The sequence below is a fragment of the Delphinapterus leucas genome, chromosome 1 (assembly GCF_059928025.1).
Source record: "Delphinapterus leucas isolate spDelLeu-1000000601 "Yukka" chromosome 1, BTC_Dleu_Yukka2, whole genome shotgun sequence".
In the NCBI taxonomy this organism is placed as follows: Eukaryota; Metazoa; Chordata; class Mammalia; order Artiodactyla; family Monodontidae; genus Delphinapterus; species Delphinapterus leucas.
In genome coordinates this window covers 158,981,378-159,004,659 of record NC_143129.1, presented here as the reverse complement: position 1 = coordinate 159,004,659, position 23,282 = coordinate 158,981,378, and the positions used below count along the sequence as shown (strand labels likewise).

Below are 23,282 nucleotides of genomic sequence, written 5' to 3'. Positions count from 1 at the left end.
ACTGGCCGGAGCCGGCGCCCGCGGCAGGTGGGGCGGCGGGCGGGGTGGCGCCCACCAGCGCTGGGGCCGGGCCGGAGCCGCCGGGGGCCGGGACCGGCTCGTTTCCAGAGTTGAGATGAGCCTCCGAGCCCTCTCCCACCTGGGACGGCGCCTTCACAGCACTAGTTACATTCTAGTGCCCTGTTATCTGGCCCCCGCTGGAAGGAGGCGAGGCCGGGCGCTGTTTCGGAGACCTAACGCGGCGGGGAGTGCGGGGAGGGGGAGGAGAGGAGGAGGAGCTGGGGCGGGAGAAGCCTCCCGTTCCTGGAGAGGCTCGGACCTCCGCGTGCCCGCCGAGGGTCCCTCGTCCCCTTTTGTCTCCCTCGGCCTCAGCTTAGTCGCGTGGCAGCCGAGGTTGTGAACCACCTTGGTGACTTGGGGGTCGGGGGGGCAGCGGTCGAGCGTCGGCCGGGGTCGGTGAATGTGCAGTTTTGGTGGCGAGGCCTCCTGCCACCCCCAGCCCCTGGGCTTCCAGCCTGATCGAGGCAGGGGTCTATGCTCCCCCCTCCCCGCCCCCCCCCAAAGATTTGTCTTGGAGCTCGGATTTCTCTCCTGGAAGCTCTTTTGCTAAGCACTTCTGCAAGTTAATGCCTTATCCAAAGCCCGGGTATCTGCAGAGAAAGTTTTGACAGGCCCAGAGTCTCGGTGGACCGCATTTCCCTAACTGCTGTAGGTGCCCCTTAGTGGAAGCCAGGGATGCATGGCCTTAGGAGGCCCCTGCTTTGATCTTTAACATCCAGTTCTGGGGTTTTGCTTTGTGTGGCAGTTGTGCTTTCCACAAACATGGAGATTTTCCCAGAAACTACATAGGCAGCACTTTCTCCTATTTTATTCAGCTGGGGCCCTTGTGACTGGGCCTTTAGTTTCTTTTCATCTGAAGGAGAGGAAACTTCAGCCCTTCTGACCGAGTCCAGCATACTTGCTTACGGCAGCTACTCAGTGAAGGGAAACTAATGAAGAAGCTGTAAAACGTTTTTTTTTTTCCCCTCATGCCTTTAGAGTTCTGCTTGGGAATGCAGCCGAGAGGGAGGGAGGGAGGGAGGGAGGGAGAGAGGGAGAGAGAGGTAAAATGCTGAAATGGACCTGCTTGGGAGTTCTACTTGTTCTCTTCTGCATTAGCTCCTGTAAGCTGTCCAGGTTTTCCTGCCTGCAGCAAGTTTTCTGTCACCCCCCTGTGGTCTTTCTTTTAAGAAATGTGGTTCATTTCAGAGCACAAAGAGGTTAGATTGTGCTGCTGAACTTCATTGAAAAAAAATACTGCTAAGTGGCTGGTTTCCTTTGCAGGCTTTTGAGCAACTTTGCATTCTTCAGAGGGAGGACCCTCTGAGCCTGTCTCGGCTGTTACAGCTTTAAAAACCAGCAGAATTAAAACAAAAATAGGTGAAGAAATCCCAGTACCTCAATGAATCATATTGCTGGTGGCCTCCAGCTGAAAGGAAGTTGAATTGCTGCCATATGAAACTAGGAAAGAAGGGGGAAGCAGAGCGTATTCCAGGAGAGGCTCCTGTGTCCAGTCCTTTTAGCTGTCTCTCTCAGTTTGGCCTTCCTCTGAAGGACTTTGATCAGGTGTATAGGAATTTGGTCCTTCCCAGACACAGATCTCTCTCTTGAGGGGAAGAATGAGTCAAAAATGGTTGGCCAGAGTAAATTAACTTGAGCTGTATGAGTCTGTTGTGCAGTCTGCTTTATGATAGGTGTAGAAGAATTTCTCTTCCCCCCACTGCACCATTCTCACTGGGAAGTCAGGGTGGATTAGCACCCTGGCCTTTGTTACTTTGCTGTGTGGAATTTCTGCATTTTCCAGACTTAGAAATCCCCTTACTACCTTATTGGAGAACTGTTTGCCTAAGCTGGAATCAATAGAGTCAGCTGGGGAGGTAGTTTGTGAGGTTAAAGCCAGGAATTAGATTTGGAGACACTTGGGGAAAGAGATATTGATGATGATGGGGTCCTAGACACTCACTGTTTGGCCACTAAATTACTTGGATCTCTCTTTCTGCTGCTATTAATTTGTAGTCACCTCATTTCTACAAATGAAGTAGAATTTTTGTATTCTGAAGGAGAGCTAAAGTTTTCAGCTGCGTAAACTGACCTGGAAGGGGCAAAGATGAGAAGGGAAGTGATACATTTGCATTGTGAAGGAAATAGAGCAGTATGTATTGCAGCTGTATTAAGGATGGTTGTCAAGCACTGGTTTTCCAGAATTGTGCTTGGCAACCATTTTCCTGTATGTTGGTCATGAGCATGGTTTTGGCAGGATTAGATGATTTAGCATGGACGTAAACACTCTGTTTTATTTCCTGAATATCCCAAAGCCTCTTTCAGAGCCTGACTGGCCAGCAAACAGGAGGTATTAGGTAATAACTCTGGATCCTAACATTTCAGAGTGGGCAGCACCCTGACAGAGTCAGGGTAGGTTCTTCATTCTTCCAGTCCTCCAACCAACAATTGTTATATATCTGTTAGAGATAACACAGCGTTAGCCACTGGAGATGCCAGAATTATGAATGAGATCTGGATCCTGCCCTTGGTTATTCAGTCTAGCACGGGAAAGATATATGCAAAACATGATAAATGCTAGAACAGAGGTGTGGATAAAGTACTATGGAAGCAAGAGGAGGGATGAATACCCTACTTGGGGTTCACTGGGAGATTTGACAAAAGTGGTGACACTTGAGGGAGCCTTTAGGGATGAATGGGATTTAGACTGATGGAGGGCGGTAGGGAGGGGAGAAGGCAGAGGGAATAAATAATGTGCAAAGGCATGAAGGGATGAACGGTTCGAGGAACAGGAGTAGTTGGATGCGACTGAAGGGCTAGAGTTTTGTGGGAGCAGATGATACTGTAAAGAACTCAGAGTCCAGCTTGTAAAGATTCTTTTGTGGCTTTATTCCGTAGGCACTGGGGGAGTCAGTCATTGAAAGTTAAAAAAAAAAAAAAAAAAGCAACTATTCGTACGCCAATTTTATTACTTCATAATAGAGGACATACCTGTGCAGTGATTGGAAATATTTACATTGCTATCTGGAGCACCCTTTTCCTTATACCAAAGTGCTTATGAAGCTTGTAATCAGATGGTTGCTTGGTAAACATGAGAACAAAGAAAAGAGGCATGTTTCATCCAGATGATGATATGGGCCCATGACAAAGTTCTCCGCTCTGTAGACTGAGGTCCCTGTGAACACCAACGGAAACTAAGAAAGAACAGTAGTCGAAGAGGTAGGAGGACCCGGATCTGATTCTTTTCTTAGTGTAGAGTCAAACTCTATTCTAGGCCACATATGGACAGAGTTTTAGGTTTTAGGGAGGAGGTTTAAAAACAAACACAATCTGGATTCGAGGTGGTTGGTTAAGGAGCATGGGTAATATGTAAGTTGGTTCAGGAGGAATTATACTTTCTGTTTTCACAAAGCCCTAAAGACTGAAAAGCCTTCACATGCCAGGCTGGACTAGGAATAAAAGAGAACATTCACATTTCAACGTTGGTAACATGGACTGTCTGGTACTTAAAAACTTCAGAATTCTCACTAGGTGCCATGGGTTATATGAAGCTAATTAGGACTGATTTTTGTTTATCATATCATAGAAAAGAACTTAAAAAACTTACCGCACAGAGAGTTAGGAGTGAAGGGTCTACCTACTATTTAATATGTAAAACCAGCAAGGCAGTATGATATAGTAGAAAGAGACAAGGCTTTGAATTTCTTCAGTCCTACTTTTGCCACTTACCTTCTGCTGTGTGACCTTGGAAAAGTTGCTTAACCTCTGATCTTTGTGTTTCTCATCTGTTAAAATGGGGATGATAATACTAACTCCTTGGGATCCATGAGAATATAAATGAGCTCTTGGCACATATTAGGCCATTAATGTTTAGAAAAACCGTCATGTATATAGTACCTTGTATTTTACAGAGCAGCTTCATATTCATTATCTTATTTGACCTCCATAATATCCTGTAAAGAAAGTGTTATATATACACCTGGGCAAATTTAGGCAGAGACTTAAATTATTGCTCAAGAGCCAGAGGATCCAGGCTTCTAGATGAAGGTTTCCTATTATAATTTCCTATTATAATTTCCTATTATAGAAGGAAATTAAAAATCAGAGCAGTGACTTGGTTGATTGTGACAGTGCTTTAGTTGTTAGTATCATTGTATATAAGTATCATTCTTGTTATCAGTTTTTAGCCTCTGAACTACAGTCACACACCTTATGTGGCTTACTGGATCTCTGAACTGTGAAGGATTTCTTTTATTATGGGAGAGGTTTCATGGTATATAAATCACTTTGAAATTTTTATACAAAAGCAGTGTAGTGCAAAGTCATAAAGTTTTGTTAACACAGTGGTTGGAAAATACAGGCTTAGGATTTGGTATTGTTTAAGCGATACTCTGAAGCAACCTCTTGGTTAAATGTACACTCAGTTTTTAAGTTCCTTTTTAGAACACAGCCCATGAAACGGAGTGGATAGCTTCTAGACAGAACAATAGACTAATTGCTACTTTTGGACATGAACACTGTTAATTCAGAAAGTGAGTCAAGTCCGTCTGCTGGGAAATCACAAGCTTTGGCCACGTTCATGCTGTTGAAATCATAAAATGTGTGCATGTGCTAACAGTGCTTATGAGAGCTACTGCTTGCTTGCTTGCTTGGCAGGTGACATCATGAACACCAGGGAAATGCATCAGCTGAGGCCTTATTGTCCTGATACTTTTCAGTGCCAATTTCAGGTTTTAGAGATCACAGTAGAGAGAATACTTCAGAGTGCACATCTGGGAACAGGATCAAAGTCACAAGTGAACAATTATGGGTTGCACAATGAGTTGGTAGTGTTTTCTCAATGATCTTGAAAACACTCAGGCCCTCCTTTTACTAAGTAAGGTTGGCCCTTTCAGCTTCTGGTAATTATATGTTGAGCCACGTTGCAGCTAGGTTGTGTGGTGTGCTAAAGCTCCTGCTTCTGCTCTTCATGGTTTTGATTGGAGTTTAAGCCTCTGTTCTCTTGCTTCTGTCAGGGGCATTTACTAATTTCCTGGCCTGTAAGAGCCCCTTCAGGCCCATTGGCTTGGTTTGCAGTATCTAAGAATGTTTATTCCAACTTTTTTTGCTACTTCTAATAAAATATTATTTTTCCTTCCAGAACTCCTCAGTTCCTGGAATAAATTACACTGAATTTCTGATTCTTTGTCTCCAGCTTTTGGGGCCTTCCATAATTTGACTTGTCCTGCATACCTAACTATATCCACTGTGATTGGTTCTCTGCTTCATTTGGGCAGGTCTCAGTAATCCTTCCCCCTGGGTCCTCATACCTGCCTCTGTGTCTTTCTGTTCTCTCTTCCTGGAATGCCCTCTCCCTTTCTCTCTGATTCTTCAAGTCTTATTTCTTTCTTCTTAATTAAAGCTAAGCACGAGCCCTGTGTCCTCCATGCAGCTTTCTTCCATTCGTCTATCAGACATTCATCTCTCCCTTCCCTGATCTCTTAGAATGTCTACCTCATAATTAGTCCTTTAACTATATACTGTTTTGTTATTCTTGCATTGCCTCATGTCTGTTAGAATTGTTTCCCTAATGAGGTTTTATACTCTTACATTGTAGGGACTTTTTATACTTCTTTTGCATGTGGTCGATTGGCAGGGAATTTCTCTCAAGAGAAAGGGCAGTCTTAGCACTTTCAAGTCATATTTTAAAACTATTTTATTTTCATATTGTAAAAGTAGTATGTGTTTAATGTAGAAAATGGTAAAAAAAATACAGGACAGTGTATAGAACTTTAGATAATATGCCTTCCATGTGTGTGTCGGGGGGGTGGGTGGGGAGTGTGGAGAGGCAGGCCAATTAACAGATAGATGTGCTTTAGCTGGAGAGAATGCAGCTCTCAAGGATAGGCCCTTTTTAGCCAGCCTGGGATCTGATACCCTTAGCTTGCTTTTGGTTCCACACATTTGTGTTACATTGTGAGTCTGCTTTCACTGGGCCCAAACACTTATTTTTCTTTCTCTGTTCAAAACTGCTTTCCTCTGCATGACCATGTGTCAGTCATCAGGGATGTATGCCTGTTATCAGGAATGATTTGGGTTGTTGCCTAGGACAAGTTAATTAATTGGTCAGTCAGCATCTTTCTTTTGGGCAAGGGCTTTGCCAGCTGTACTGCTGGCTTCCCTCTTACCATAGCAAATTTCTCTCATCATTTTTCCTCAGAAATGTAAACACAGTTCCTTTGTGTTGATGAAAAGAACAAGCTTGCTTGAAGTGTCTTTTGGAGTTCAGATGGTTTCAACCCGCAGGAGCATGTTGGATTGAGATATATAGGAAGGGATTTTTTTTTTTTTGGCTGTGTTTTTCAGTTGGTCACTAACAGTGAATAAGCTCACTGCGTACACTGTATTCTAGCAGTAGCTATACGCAGATACTGTGTTGGGGAGTGTGTTAGTGGGGAGGTGGGAGGCACTTAGGAGCATTGAAAAAATATTAAGATTAGGGGTGGAGGGAAAGAAGGTCCTGTGAATGTTCATATGGGGAGGCTGAGTTTTATGCAATGGACAGGATTAACGTAGTGGCTTTGTAAATGATGGATGAGAGCGGAGACTGACTCTCTAGGAGGTCACTGTTGTAATTGAGTCAAGAGGTTAGATTAAGGGTTATTAAAGAGGGAGGGGCATATTTGAGAGACATTTTGGGCAGGTACAGGGACTTAAGTTCAGATACTATACTAACATTGCTAACTCTTTTCTAGAAGATTTTGCCTTAAAAAAAAGAATTAACTACCCCTCACGCCAGGGCTATTCCAAAACAAAATCTTCTTTCTTGTATAAAAATCTTCTTTTAAAGATTTTACTCCATTCTGAACTTGTTAGATAGGGCTGTGCCTTTGAACCTATGACTTGAGGTTGTGTTTCTTGGTCTTTACTTCTCATTTAAACTAAACAATGCTTGAGTGCCTCAGAATACCTATTCTACCCATTCTCTGGACAACCTTCATTGTATGCTTCTAGGAATACCTGCCAAGAATTGCATAAGAAATCCTATTAAATCCCTTCTGAAATCTTCCATTATATCTTGAAGTGCTAATCTCCCAGGGTGTCAGGGGGCTTGTTTGGAGGATCCATTCATTCATTTAACTAGTAATCATTTATTGAATGTGTCTACTCTGAACCAGGCAATAGGCAAGGTGCTGAAGGAGCAAAGATACTGTCCTTGCATCTCTGTGACCTTACAGTTTAACAGGGAAAACATTGGTGAACTGACAATTACTGTCCATTGTAGGGAGTGCTATCGAACAGATGAGTCTGGTGCCATGGTAGTGAAGAGGAGTACCCATGACAGCCAGGGTGGGAAAGGGCCAGGGAAGGCATCCAAGAGGAAATGACTGAGCTGTCACCTAAAGAATTCAGAACTGTGGGCAAAAAGTTCAGGTAAAGGGCATTCTGGGCAGCATGAACAGAAGTAGGGATGAGAGAGCCTTAGGAGAGGAAATATGGAATCTTAGTAAGGTTGGAGTGCAGGATGTGAGGGAAGGAGAAACGAGATGAGGTAGGAAAAGTAGGCAGAGCTAGAATGTTGACTGGCTGGGTATATCATACTGCAGAGTTTAGACTTCATCCTACAGGCTTTTGGGAGCCATTGAAGGATCTTAGGCAAGGAAGACTAGGGTTGGGTTTGCATTTCAGAAATATCCCTGCTCTGGCAGAGTCGTGAAGGAGGACTGGAGAGGGGCAAGTCTAGTGACAGACTAGTTAGGAGGCTGTTACAGTAATTTAGGAGTGATTAGAGTGTAAACTAAGGTTGTGGACCTAGTAATGTAAAGTGGACAAATCAAGAAACGTTAAGGGGTAAAATCCATATATTTATTTATTTATTTTTTGGGCTGCGTTGGGTCTTTGTTGCTGCGCGCGGGCTTTCTCTAGTTGCTGCGAGCGGGGGCCACTCTGTTGTGGTGCGCGGGCTTCTCATTGGGGTGGCTTTTGTTGCAGAACACGGGCTCTAGGCGCGTGGGCTTCAGTAGTTGTGGCGCTCGGGCTCAGTAGTTTTGGGTCACGGGCTCTAGAGCACAGGCTCAGTAGTTGTGGCGCACGGGCTTAGTTGCTGTGCGGCATGTGGGATCTTCCTGGACCAGGGCTCGAACCCGTGTCCCCTGCATTGGCAGGCGGATTCTTAACCACTGTGCCACCAGGGAAGCCCCCATGTATTTTGACACCTATAATTGAATGTGGCATATGAGGGGAGAGGGAAGAACCTAGGATGACTTGCAGTTTTCTGTGTGGGTGGGGGGTGTCATTAACTAAAATTGGGAGTGTAAGGAGAGGAAGGTTATTTCCAGTGACGTGGTGGCAGTGCTGGTGCAGGGGATGGTACTGAGTTCAGCTTTGGTTGCGTTGAGGTTGAGGTTTCTGTGGGATGCTGGCAGAGGTGCCCTGTAGTAGATGGTTGTATACAATGTGGAGCTCAGGAGAGCTATAGATCGGGCAGCTGTCAGCTTCTGGAATCAGAGCCACAGGAGTGGACGGACCAAGAGATTGCTGAGCAAGTGTGTGTACAGTGAGAAGAGGTTTGAGACAGAAAAACTCTGGGGAACTCCAAAGGGAGGGTGGTTTGGGGAACGGAGGAAGGGGATCCTGTGAAGGAAACCATCCACCGAAAGGGAGTGGCCAGAGATGTAGGAGGAAGAGGAGAGAAGCGAGTTCTAGAAGGAAGGTGTCCCATACATTGTCAGATTATATAGAGGTCAAGCGAGGTAAGGGCTGTAGGCTCTGATAGAAAGGTCACCTATCCTGGAGCATTTCCAGTGGCAATGTGGGAAGTGCGGTCCAGAAAGCAGTGGGCTGGGGAGTGAATGAGAAGTGCGTTTTGAAACCTAGACTTTGATGGAACAGAGAGGAGGAAGGCATGACTATGTAGAGGGGGATGCAGGGTAGAGGGTGTTTTGTTTGTTAATTGTAACGCAGAAGAGACTTCAAGCGTGTTTAAGTGCTGTTTGAGAAGAGTCAGCAGAGGAAAGAATAAAATTCAAGGGAGGGAGAGAATAATCGATGAGAGCATGGAATCTGGAGTCAAAAGAGGAATGTGCCTGATGAGAAAGATAAGAGGGAGGAAGGCAAGAATGCAGGTGGTCAAGTTGGTTGATTAGAGGCGAGGGAATTTCCCCTGATGGCTCCTGTTCTCTCTAAAAGTAGGGGGTGAAGTTATCTGCTGAGAGTAGGGGCTGTGTGTGTGCGCGGGTGCAAGGGTGCATTCGTTCGTTCTTTCCCTCTGGCCCCCGAAGCACTCAACAACCTGAGTGTAGATACTGAGAAAGCAGACAGGTGGATTGATCCAGGATCCAAGTTTTCCAGTGTAGGTTTGATGGAAGAATAAGGGGTCCTTACAGAATAAGGGGTCTTTCTAAAAAAAAAAAAAGTAACATCTGCTTTGTTATAGATTGTATTCTCTGGCTGACTTGTATTTTGTGCCCCCAGCAAAATTGTAAGCTCTTTCAGGGCAGGAACCATATATGTAACTTTTGTATTCTTTTATATCATTTACTAAAGTGCATGTCAGAAATTGATTTTTCTCTATTTGTTGACTTAATCTGACTTTTGTGGTCAGGGGCATCTTGACTCTTGACATAGAGAGAGGCTTTTGTCACCTGTGGTCTTTAATCCTCATCTCACCGTCTGATATGGAGAGTGGCTTAGCGTCAGCATACACCTCAGGGGCTAGCTTCACTTACTCTCCCCAGGGCAGTTGAGTTTAGGAATGTTTGTGCTTTCCATGAAGACTGCAGGATTAGTATTCCCTATTCTATTTGGACCAGGCTTGTGAAGATCAGGTTCTTTGCAAGACTAGACAGAGTGGCTGTTGTGGGGGATGCAGCCTCCTTTTTGTTTATTTTGGCAGGCGGACAGCGAATGGGATGGATTTGTTCGCATGACTCAGAACCTTCCCTGCCTTACCTTAGCAGGTTCAATATAATCACTACTTTTCAAATCATGATAGTGTCCTTCAGAGTTTATCTGACCTTTATATCTACAAAGTGTATTAGTTACCCTTTCATTTGTCCTCTACTTGCTTGGGTTCTTCACCTTTAATCTACTATAGAGGATATTTCGTAGTGTGTTAGGTTACCTTCAGAGTTGACTTAGGTCTTACTTCTTTGACCCACTCTACCTGCTTTAACTGTTAACTGGTATGTTCTCCACATTGTGACTTGTTTTCTGCTTTGTTTTGTAAATTTGGACTCTGTGTTGGGTAAACTTGATGTGAGTCACCCCTGGGAGTGGAAGGTGTGTCTCCACTAATTTGGAGAATCTTTGATCTCATTTCTGTCCCTGGTTTGGCTGATCCGGTACAGTTTCTCTCTAAGTCCTGCAAGAGTTGTGTGTGTATGCTTGTTTGTCCCTTGCCTCTGGTTTCACAAAGTGCAGTGGACGGTCTCCTCCAGGGCAGGCTGCTTTGCGTGTATGGACGCCCTCTACTATCCTTGTCATCACCATCAGCAAAAATGCCTCTGTTAAGAGCCTGTTTGAATGTAGTACAGTATCTAACACTGAATAAGTAGAGTTCATAAACCCTCTGTCTGCCCCCGGGAGTTAAAGTATACAATAGATGATACAAATGACAAGAGACAATAAAGAATGAATAAGCAGTTGAACAGATAATAGATGGCTGCTCCTCATGCAGCTATCATCTTCCCGGTAGAAGGTTTCCTAAAAAGTGACCTCGTGCAGAGGGACAGGGGTTTGACAGAGTCACGCTTATCTTCTGTTCCAACCAGAGTGACAGGGAGCTCCCATCCACGGCCCTTTGGTGCCAGGCAGTTCCTCTCAATGTCCTTTCTAGTCATGCAGGACCTTATTGCCCTGTTCCCTCTCCATACAGCTGGGTCAGGATCCTAATGGGGACCTCACTCTCCGTGACCTGTGGCTGGAGTGGTAGGCACGAGAACACCCGGAAGACCTGGGTCCTCTGTATAATTGTAACGTGAGGAAATTCATCCCAGACCTACTGTAAACGCTCGTGTGCACACAAACACCAGAAATGAGCCATGGGGTTAGTGTTGGGTTGGAAAGAAGCTGGTCTGGCCTGGTCTGGGGCACCTCTGGGGGTAAGAATGTAGGACCCATCCCAGCCTCTGTTGTTTAGTTTCCCCAACGGAGAACAGGAACCAGACTAGTTCAGGTGGGGTGCTTTGAGATCCTCACCTCTCCCAGAGGACTGATTCATTGTTTTTATTGTTATTATTTTTAATTAGTATAATAACACTATTCATGTAGTAATGCCTTTATTAGGAAGAATGGGCGTCTGTGAGGGGCTGGAATTTCCCTCCACCTTCCCTGTGGAAGACAAAGCTAGAGGGAGCATTAGATTCCCATCGCTCAGGCCTCCTCAGCCTTTGGGCGGCTCCAGGGAAGGGGTGAGGCGGTGGAGGCCCTAGCGTGAATATGCCATTGAGAAGGGATGAGAGGCAGGAGCTGACGGAGCTGTGGCACAGTTGGTATGTTAATAAGAGACGATCGGTGTGGGGGGCAATACTAAGGGGGCTAATAGAGGCAGCGTATAATCTTTGTGGCTGTCGTTAGCTGCTTCCCTTTGCCTTTGTCTAAAAGCAGAGCCAAAACCCCTGCATTCTTTCCTCCTCTACGTCCTCCTGTTGATTACATCTCATTTTCTGACTTGTAAAGATGTATAATACCTTCAACAAATAGGCTTGTGATGATATGGAAAGTTGAGTAAATAAAAGCTCCAGAGATTAGAAAGCTGAGTGGGGATGGATTTTCTTTTTTGGCTGCGTTGGGTCTTTGTTGCCGCATGCGGGCTTTCTCTAGTAGCGGCGAGCGGGGGCTCCTCTTCGTCGTGGTTGCAGGCTTCTCACTGCGGTGGCTTCTCTTTGTTGCAGAGCACGGGCTCTAGGCACGCGAGCTTCAGTAGTTGTGGCTCGCGGGCTCTAGAGCGTAGGTTCAGTAGTTTTGGCGCACCGGATTAGTTGCTCCGCGGGATGTGGGATCTTCCTGGACCAGGGATCGAACCCGTGTCCCCTGCATTGGCAGGCGGATTCTTAACCACTGTGCCACCAGGGAAGTCCTGGGGATTTGATTATTGTGTTTAAGTATAACAAATATTTTTCTTGCAATTCATCACAAACCAAAATTGCCTTGTAGCATTTCTTGGTTTTTTTGTTACTTAACTTTTTGTGTATATTTGTCTGAACTTTCCAACCTAATTGTGATCTTGTTCAGGGTGTAGATTGTGTCAAATGAGATGCATATGATGCACTTCACAAACTGAACCACTTTGCAAATGGTGGGGGTGGTCATATTTCTTTGTTTTTCTGGCAGCTTCCAGCACCCGTCTTAATGGGTTTTTCCACACGATTGTCCCACAGACATCTCAAAGTTGATACGTCCCAAATGGGCATCATTGTCCTCCTCCCTGCTCCCAGACCTGCTTCTCTTCCTGGGTCCCCCAGCTCAGTGAAAGCCTTCCTCACCCACCCAGTTGTCCAAGCCAGGAACCTGGGCTTCATGCAAGCCTCCTCCCTCTCCTGCATCCTGCCCAGGGGGCCAGTCTTTCAGCAAGTTCCGTGGATTCCATCTCCTACAACTCTCTCCACCTGTCATCTCCTCCAGCCCCACTGCTAATAGATGAGTTCAGGGCCTTATCTCTTACTGGGACTGCTGTGATTGCTCTTAAGTGCTCCAACGTCACTCTTTCTTCCAAACTCCTACCTGAAAAAAAACTTCCAAAAGTGCAAAACTAGTTACATTTGGTAGTATGTTAATAAGAGAAGATAGTGTGGGGGCAGTTTTAAGGGAGCTAATAAGGCAGGAAATACTTGTTGCTGTTATTAGCTGTTTCCCTTTGTTTACATATTTGTCTGAGAGCAGAGCTGAAGCTCCTGCGTTCTTTTGTTTATTAACTCTTGTATTCCTAGCACCCAGAAGAGTGCCTGGTATATAGCAGGTGCTCAGTAAATATTTGTTGAATGAGTGAACTGGAAATGATCAGTTCAGCTCACTCCTGTTCCTTGGAAGGAAATGAAATGAGGCATGGAAAGGTGCAGTAACTTGTTCAGGGCCATGTACCAATTGGTGCTACATACAGCCAGATCTCACCAGGTGAGTGGTGTTTTTTTATGAAACCATGCTTAATCACAGTTCCTTTGTGTGATTTGTTACTGATGTGCATTATCAGCTTAACTGTATATCCCTGTGAGCAGGGGTGGGGAGAGGAAACTAATATGTATTAAGGCCTTACTAAATGCCAGGTGCTTTATCTCATTTAATCATCACAAATAGCATCCTATGACAGTCCAATGACATTGATTGATATTACAGAGGAGGAAACCAAAGCTTCAGGAACCTAAATAAGTTCCCTGAGGATCACACAGCTGGTAAGTGACTGCACTGGGTTTTGCACCCAGGCCTGCTGAACTCCACTGGCCCTCTTACCTTAAGGGGCAGTATAAATTTTGATTTTGTAGTCTAAGTTGCTTTAAGATTTTCAAGTCAGACTACTCTTGAAAATGGTCTGATTTGAACTGCTCAAACAGAGTTGCAGTATTGTTTACCTTAAGACAACCCCATGGAACAGTGGAGTCGTGGTAATAAAGAGGTGTCTGCAGGGCTCTTGAGTCACAAACAGTCCTGTGCTCTGGGTAGTGCTGTATCCCTCCATTCAGTTATATCACGTATAACTGAATTTCACAGTTGTTTTCTAACCCAGGCATCCAGGACCACTATAGAAAGGCTCGTGCAGTGCAGCACTTCTGCGTATGTTTGGTAGAGCTAGTAAACGCTAAGAGCACAAACAAAGGCAATGCCTAAAATGTAGGACAGGTAGAGCAGGAGAGGACTGAGCCCGATTGAAACTAGCTGTTTCTGTAGTAAGTAGGCAGACCTTAATTACCTGTGTTGCTCAGAGACCTGAGCTGAGAGTGGGGGTGGGGAGAGGTCACACATATTATCTTTGGAGAAATGATGGGAGTAAATAATCCTTAGTTTTCAGTTTACTCCAGAAACTTGCTCACTGTTCAGAGTCACAGTAGTCATGTGGACTTTGAGGTGGCACCATCATCCAGCCGTCAGGTTAACACTTTTTTCGTTAGAGGTCACCTTAGGTACGGCAGCCGTTCATTTTGAACTCCCTATTAGCTTCTCTCGGTAGCTTTGTGTAGCCTGCCTTAGAAAGGAGAGTGGAGACTGAGCTGAGGGTCCCAGGAGGTTAGAGGAAGGAATAGTGAAGGTGGCAGAGAAACAAAGGCTTAATTAGAAGGTTCCTCTGTCTTTTGGGAGTTAACATCCTTTTCATTAGCTGATTGCTGAGATGAGGGTGGAGACCCAGGAGGGGGAGGAGGAGGAGTTGTCATAATGGAAGCAGAGTAGTTGGTGGTGATCCAGGACCAGTAGCATCTGTAGCACCTGGGAGCTTGTTAGGAATGCACAATGTTAGGCTCCACCCCAGACCTGCTAAATCAGTTTTTATTTTAGCAAGATTCCCAGGTGATTCCATGCACATTAAAGTTTGAGCAGCACCGAGTTGGTAAAAAAGTGGTTCAGTGTAAGGGGTTTTAGAGTCTGACAAATCTGGGATTGAAACCCAGTTTGGCCGTTGAATAGCTGCGTGACCTTGGATGAATTCTTTAACCTCTCAGTGTCTCAGTTTCTTATCTGCAGAATAGGGGAACTCTCTACTTCATAGTGCTGTTGGGGAGAGTAAATGAAATATTGGTTCTTTCTGCAATTGATGCTGTCTTAGATTTAATAAAATTTAGTAATGGCTGTAACGTACCAAGTACTGAGCCTGGTACAGAGTAAGTAATAAATGTTATCACTAATAACTAAGTTAGGCAAATTTACAGGAACAAAGAGCTTCTTTCTCTTTTTCCTCTCTCTCTTTATCTGTCAACGAGTGCATTTGTCTGCAGTTTTATAAAACTATAGTCAGTGTGTATATACTCTTTGGTGTTTTACTTAGCATTATTTAATAATAGTTGTAGCAGAAGTAGTTAACAAACATAGTGCTTATTAATGTGCCAGGCACTATTTTAAGTACTTTATGTATATATTCATTCAGTCCTAAGAGTAACCATGTGAGATAGGTATTACTATCTCCGTTTTTAGATGAGGAAACAGAACAGAGAGGTTAAGTGACTTGCCCAACATCATGCAGTTGGAAAATTGCAGAGCCAAGATTTGAACTGAGGTAGTCAGATTCTAGCATCCATGCTGTCTATTTTCATGTACTACTGTTGTCCTCAAACTTATGTGATGGAATGGAAATCAGGAGACTTGGGTTGGATACCTAATTCTGACACTAACTTAGTTGTGACTCTGGTCAAGTCAATTTACTTCTTTGGGCCCATCGCCTTACTGTAAAAATGGGAGAACTAGATGGGATTTATAAGGTCTCTTCATTGATTCACTCAACACATAGTGATTGAAATCAGAAGTCTGGTAGAAAATCATATCTGGGGAATTGGTTCAAAAGTACTTGTTCAAGCAGATTGGTTTAGTTAAAAACAAGGGTTTTGAATCTTGGCTCAGCCACTTTATGGCTGTATGATGTTGGGCAACTTACTTAACCTTTCTAGGCATTGATTTCCTCACTAGTAATGGGGAGAATAGTTCATACCTTGCAGGGAGGTTGTGAAGTTTGAATAAGATAACGTGTATTAGCACCTAACATGTGAGGCACACAGTAGATACTCGATGTACAAGAGTTCTCTTACCTTCTTTCTTTTCATCCAGCAGTGGTTAGGGAAGCAGATATACCAGATTCAAAAGGAGTAAGAATCTGTCTTGGTCCTACTGTCTTTTTCCCACAAGGGTATTTTCATTGTTGGTAGATGAGAATTAGCAGAGGAAAAAAGTATACGTATAGTCAGGTCCTGTCATTTATTTTATTGTTTAATTTTTTTTTTTTTTTTTTTTGCGGTACGCGGGCCTCTCACTGGTGTGGCGTGTCCTGTTGCGGAGCGCAGGCTCAGTGGCCATGGCTCACGGGCCCAGCCGCTCCGCGGCATGTGGGAACTTCCCGGACCGGGGCACGAACCTGTGTCCCCTGCATCGGCAGGTGGACTCTCAACCACTGTGCCACCAGGGAAACCCTATCATTTAATTAAAAAAAAAAATTTTTTTATTTATTTATTTGGCTACGCCGGGTCTTAGTTGTGGCACGTGGGATCTTCGTCATGGCTTGCGGGATCTTTTAGTTTTGACATTCACGCTCTTAGTTGCGGCATGCGGGATCTAGTTCCCTGGCCAGGGATTGAACCCGGGCCCCCTGCACTGGGAGCGTGGAGTCTTTTTTTTTAACATCTTTATTGGAGTATAATAGCTTTACAGTGTTGTGCTAGTTTCCACTGTATAACAAAGTGTATCCGCTATGTGTATACATATATCCTCATATCCCCTCCCTCTTGCGTCTCCCTCCCACCCTCCCTAACTACCCATCTAGGTGATCACAGAGCACTGAGCTGATCTCCCTGTGCTATGCAGCTGCTTCCCACCAGCCATCCATTTTACATTTACATTTATATATGTCCATGCCACTCTCTCACTTTGTCCCAGCTTACCTTTCTCCCACCCTGTGTCCTCAAGTCCATTCTCTACGTCTGCGTCTTTATTTCTGTCCTGCCCCTAGGTTCATTAGAACCTTTTTTTGTTTTTTTAGATTCCATATATATGTGTTAGCATACGGTATTTGTTTTTCTCTTTCTGACTTACTTCACTGTGTGTGACAGACTCTAGGTCCATCCACCTCACTACAAATAGTTCAGTTTCGTTTCTTTTTATGGCTGAGTAATATTCCATTGTATATATGTGTCATATCTTTATCCATTCATCTGTCGATGGACACTTACGTTGCTTCCATGTCCTGGCTGTTGTAAATAGTACAGCAGTGAGCATTGTGGTACATGTCTCTCTTTGAATTATGTTCTTCCTGGGGTATATGCCCAGTAGTGGGATTGCTGGGTCATATGGTAGTTCTAATTTTAGTTTTTTAAGGAACCTCCATACTGTTCTCCATAGTGGCTATATCAATTTACATTCCCAGCAACAGTGCAAGAGGGTTCCCTTTTCTCCACACCCTCTGCAGCATTATTTGGTTATAGAATTTTTGATGATGGCCATTCTGACTGGTGTGAGGTGATACCTCATTGTAGTTTTGATTTGCTTTTTTCTAAGGATTAGTGATGTTGAGCACCCTTTCATGTGTTTGTTGGCAATCTGTATACCTTCTTTGGAGAAATGTCTATCTAGGTCTTCTGCCCATTTTTGGATTGGCTTGTTTGTTTTTTTGATACGGAGCTGCCCGAGCTGCTTGTATATTTTGTAGATTAATCCTCTGTCAGTTGCTTTGTTAGCAAATATTTTCTCCCATTCTGAGGGTTGTCTTTTTGTCTTGTTTATGGTTTCCTTTACTGTGCAAAAGCTTTTAAGTTTCATTAGGTTCCATTTGTTTATTTTTGTTTTTATTTCCATTTCTCTAGGAGGTGGGTCAAAAAGGATCTTGCTGTGATTTATGTCAGAGTGTTCTTCGTATGTTTTCCTCTAAGAGTTTTATAGTGTCTGGTCTTACATTTAGGCCTTTAATCCATTTAGATTTTATTTTTGTGTATGGTATTAGGGAGTGTTCTAATTTCTTTTTTTTTTTTTTTTTTTTGAGAAGATGTTGGGGGTAGGATTTTATTAATTAATTTTTGCTATGTTGGGTCTTCGTTTCTTGCAAGGGCTTTCTCTAGTTGCGGCAAGCGGGGGCCACTCTTCATCACTATGCACGGGCCTGTCACTATCACGGCCTCTCTTGTTGCAGAGCACAGGCTCCAGACGCACAGGCTCAGTAGTTGTGGCTCACGGGTCTAGTTGCTCCGTGGCATGTGGGATGTTCCCGGACCAGGGCTCGAACCCGTGTCCCCTGCATTGGCAGGCAGGTTCTCAACCACTGCGCCACCAGGGAAGCCCCTAATTTCATTCTTTTACATGTAGCTGTCCAGTTTTCCCAGCACCACTTATGAAGAGGCTGTCTTTTCCCCAGTGTATATCCTTGCCTCCTTTGTCATAGATTAGCTGACCATAGGTGCGTGGGTTTATCTCTGGGCTTTCTGTCCTGTTCCATTGATCTGTATTTCTGTTTTTGTGCCAGTACCATACTGTCTTGATTACTGTAGCTTTGTAATATAGTCTGAAGTCAGGGAGCCTGATTCCTCCAGGGAGTGTGGAGTCTTAACTGCTGGACCACCAGGGAAGTCCCCAGGTCTTGTCATTTTAAAATTACCCACCTTTTGATTTTAAATTAAAATTCCTTTAAAAAATACATAGTTTAGGGCTTCCCTGGTGGCGCAGTGGTTGAGAGTCCGCCTGCTGATGCAGAGGACACGGGTTCGTGCCCTGGTCTGGGAAGATCCCACATGCCGTGGAGCGGCTGGGCCCATGAGCCACGGCCACTGAGCCTGCCCGTCCGGAGCCTGTGCTCCGCAAAGGGAGAGGCCACCACAGTGAGAGGCCCATGTACCACAAAGAAAAAAAAAAACAAAAAACAACATAGTTTATTTATAATAGATAGGATAAATGCCAATTAAAAAAAAAACATGATGTATTATTACTTAACTGGGGCTGCCATAATAAAATACCACAAACTGGGTGGCTTAAACAACAAAAATTTATTGTCTTACAGTTCTAGAAGCTGAAATCAAGGTGTCAGCAGGGTTGATTTCTTCTGAGGGCTGTGAGGCAGGATCTGTTCCAGGCCTTTTGCCCAGCTTCTGCTAGCCTCAGGCGTTCGTTGGCTTGTAAATGGCCTTTTCTCTGTGTGCTTTCACATCACTTGTATGTGTCTGTCTTTGTGTCCAAATTTCCCCTTTTTGTTAAGACCACCAGTCTTATATTGGGTTAGAGTCCACCCTAGTGACCTCATTTTAACTTGATCATTTGTAAAGACCCTATTTCCAAATAAAATCATGTTCACAGGTGCTCCGAGGCAGGACTTCAGCATCTTTTGGGGGACACAATTCAACCTGTAACAGATAGTTTAGTTTAGCTACTTCTAACCTGGAGAGAAGAGCATGTATGAAATTAACTTTTGCTTGTCTCTTAGCACTTATTACTAAGATTCTTTTGGTAGGGACACAGGGAGAACCCAGGTTCACACCTTGTCCTGCTAATTCTGCACCTTGGTTTTGGCATCCTTTAGGAAAGAGAGTGGAAATGGATCTGGTACATAGCGTTGGTGGGAGATGTCTTCCTTTTATGAACCGAATGGATTAATAATAATAATAGCTCCCATTAGTTGAGTTTTTACCGTGTGACAGGGACTGTGTTAAGCACTTTATATACACTAGCCCATTTAATTCTCATAACAATGTCGTGAAGTAGATGTTATTATTATCATCATCATTTTACAGAGGAGAAAAGTGAGACTCATGCCAGTGAAATAATTTGCCCAAGGTCACATCTAGTAAACGGTAGAGTAGGAATTCAGATCTAACTCTGTGGGACTACAGAACTCCGGCTACGAACCACCATATTATACATCTCCTTGAATGGAATTGTCTGGCCCGAGTCTCCTTCTTTTCTCTAAAAACTCCTAGTTCTGGAAACATGCCGAGTGAAGGGTCAGGGGAGTGACCTTTACGTGCAGTCTTGGGAGCTCTTATTGTTTGTGAGTGGGAAAGGGAGTGTGACTTTAGTTGGCACTTTTTACCTAGTGGTTTAAGTCTTGCCAAGGGGCGCTAGTCAGGTGTGGGACATTGTGAGTTACTTTAAAACAAAAAATACTGTTCTGGAACTGAAGAGGAAAAAACACAGGCTTTCTATGCTTATCTAACTCTCTTTCTTATTACTACAGAATTACACGTGCTTATTGTAAATTTGAGCAGTACAAAGAAAAAGGTAAAAGTTCTCTTTTCTAGTCTTTCTCCATCTAGTGCCACTGGTTAGGGTAACTGGAGTTTAAGTTTAGTTTGTATTCTTTCAGCTTTTTCCTTGCCAGGCTTACTTTTTTTTTTTTTAAATTGCAGGATAGTTGATTTACAATGTTGTGTTAGTTTCTGGTGTACAACAAAGTGATTCAGTTATATATGTATACATATATATTCTTTTTCATATTCTTTTTTACATTAATTAATTAATTAATTAGTGACTACTTTGGGTCTTCATTGTTGGGTCTTCGTTGCTGTGAGCGGGCTTTCTCTAGTTGCGGCGAGCGGCGGCTACTGTTCGTTGCGGTGTGTGGGCTTCTCATTGCGGTGGCTTCTCTTGTTGCAGAGCTTGGGCTCTAGGTGCGTGGGCTTCAGTAGTTGTGGCACGCGGGTTCAGCAGCCGTGGCTCACGGGCTCCAGAGCGCAGGCTCAGTAGTTGTGGTGCACAGGCCAGGTTGCTCCGCGGCAGGTGGGATCCACCTGGACCAGGGCTCAAACCTGTGTCCCCTGCACTGGTAGGCAGATTCCCAACCACCGCGCCACCAGGGAAGTCCCTCATGTTATTATTATTATTTTTTTCTCACGTTATTTTTGAATATACTTTATTGTAAAGATATTGAATACAGTTCCGTGTGCTATACAGTAGGACCTTGTTGTTTACCTATTTTATATGTAGTAGCTTGTATCTGCTAATCCTAAACTCCTAATTTATTCTTCCCCCTACCCCCTTTTCCCTTTGGTAACCATAAGTTTATTTTCTATGTCTGTGAGTCTGTTTCTGTTTTGTAAATAAGTTCATTTGTATCATATATATATACTTTTTCTTTTTCCTATTTTTAAAAATTTTTTGGCTGGGCCATGCGGCATGCGGGATCTTATTTCCCTGATCAGGGATTGATCTTGTGCCCCTTGCATTGGAAGCACAGAGTCTTAACCACTGGACCGTCAGGGAAGTCCCTGTATCATATTTTTGATTCCACGTATAAGTGATATCATATGGTATGTGTCTTTTTCTTTCTGACTTACTTCACTTAGTATGATAATCTCTAGGTCTATCCATGTTGCTGCAATGGCATTATTTCATTCTTTTTATTTTTTATTTCATTGTTTTTAATTGCCAGGCTTACTTTGAAACTGCCCCTCACCCTCCTTTACTCTTTTTTTTTCCCTTTACTCTTTCATGTTGGTCATGTCTCCTCTTATCTCAAAGCCTGACCTTTATTTTATTTATATCTATATTATTTATTTATTTATTTATTTACTCAGGGTGGCATTCACCTACGTACCCTGTGAAAAGCAGCCTTTTATTGGGAAGGGCTATGTAGGAGAGATAGGCTGTAGATTGTATGCCAGTATAGCATATGGCCAAAATTTCTTAGTAGAAGACACGGTCTCTCCACACCCTGGCTACTCACTGCATTTCTTGCCTTATACCCCTGTAATCCTTTGCTGTATTCATACCCCTCTGCATGCAGTTTACTCACACTCCAAATTGTTTCTAGTTCATTTGTCTTGCTCATATTACTGCCTCTGTCTGCAGAGTCCTTCTAAATCTATTCTCTTCAAAAACTTTTCCTTCCTTACTCAGTCCAAATGTTATGTTCTTAATGATAACTTTTTGAGTTCTTTTGAGTGAGTGAATTAGCCACTCTCTTCTCTCTGCTTTAATATTCCATGCATGCATATATTATTTTTTTAATCATAGCATTTATTTATTTATTAATTAAAAAAATTTTTTTTTTTGCGGTACGCGGGCCTCTCACTGTTGTGGCCTCTCCCGTTGTGGAGCACAGGCTCCGGATGCGCAGGCTCAGCGGCCATGGCTCACGGGCCCAGCCGCTCCGCGGCATGTGGGATCTTCTTGGACCGGGGCACAAACCCGTGTCCCCTGCATTGGCAGGCGGACTCTCAATCACTGCGCCGCCAGGGAAGCCCATAGCATTTATTTTTAATGCAAATGTTTTAATATATTTTTCTTATGTTTATTAAGTAAATAAAAAACCCATTATGATTATTATTGCTTTATGCAGACAATATTCTTTTAGATTTACCAAATATTTACCTTTTTTAAAAGTTGCTTTTCCTTTCTCCTAGCATGTCCAGTCTTCCATTTGGGATAATTTTCCTTCTGCCTGAAAAACTCCCTGTACTAATATTCTTTAGTGTGCCCTGCTGGGTGATATATTCTCTTAGTTTATATTTGCCTCATTTATTTTTGTTGCCATATATCTGGCTTTCTTTGGGGCCTTCGTTTGGCATTTAGGACTTGTGCCTCTGCTAGAGCCATCCCCTTTTCTGTAAGTTCTTTTCTCACCTCGCCTAATGAAATCCTCCTTGTCTTTGGAGCTCAGCTTGAGTCCTCCTTTTCCCATTAATCCTTTGCAAACCACGCTAACCTGTGATAACTCATTCTGCTTCTGAACTCACAGTGTTAATTTATATCACTCATTGGCCAGTTGACCATGTATATCATCACTTGTATTTTATCATTTGTTATTTAACTTCCCGTGTATTTGCCCAATTAGGTTGTGCTCCTGGGGCTCACAGATTATTTGTCATTTTGCCTAGCACAGTGCCTTACATTTAGCAGGTATTCACCAAATGTCAGTGCGATTGGATTTTCTTAGTACTTCACACCCTGTTAAAGATCAGGTGCTCAGAGCCGGAAGCCTGAGGATGCGTTCAACCGATGACATCACGTTGGCTGCTTATCATGAGGGGTGTTTGCCACTGAGGAGTGTTGGCAGATGAAATACTTGTGCAAGAGCTTATGCTTCCTCCTCATGAATGGGATTCAGACTCCACATTGGGGAAAAGAGATAGTAAGTGTAGGAGGAGGGCTGACAAGGGGATGGAAGGGAGGATGTTATATCATTAGATATGAGGATATGACTTTATTAAAAACATAAATAAAAGGATGGTGTAAAGCAGAGAGAAGCTTCTTGGAACCAGTAGGCTGATTAGGTAAACCAGCTTCTCTGGTGCTAACCAGTTATTAATTGCCATTCATTTTCTTTGCCAGAAAACTGTACCACCCAGCTACTTGCTTTCTCATTAGGGTGAGTCTGGAGAGAGGGCTTAGTTTAGAATTAGGAAATCCAAGAGAGGTGCAGAATAGTCAGAGTGGGCAAAAGGGTGGGGATATTGCTTTCATTTGTCTTTCCAGCCCTGGACCTTAGGGGCTGCCAGAATCTCCTTGAGTTTGCTAGTAGGGGTTGCTACTGGAGTAGTATAAAACCTCTTATTTCTACCCCTACTTCTTCCTTTTGCCCATCTTTCTTTTTTCCTTCACCGATGCCCGCCTACCACACACACTAGTCGTCAGCCGCATCTCTGAGGCCCAGGTAT

The 23,282-nt window shown here is 43.7% G+C and overlaps 1 protein-coding gene across 1 annotated transcript in view; it reads left to right on the top strand.

Annotated features, from left to right (window-relative positions):
- MACF1 (microtubule actin crosslinking factor 1) overlaps positions 1-23,282 on the top strand; it is a 327,589-nt gene that overhangs the window by 338 nt on the left and 303,969 nt on the right. The window lies entirely within an intron of this gene.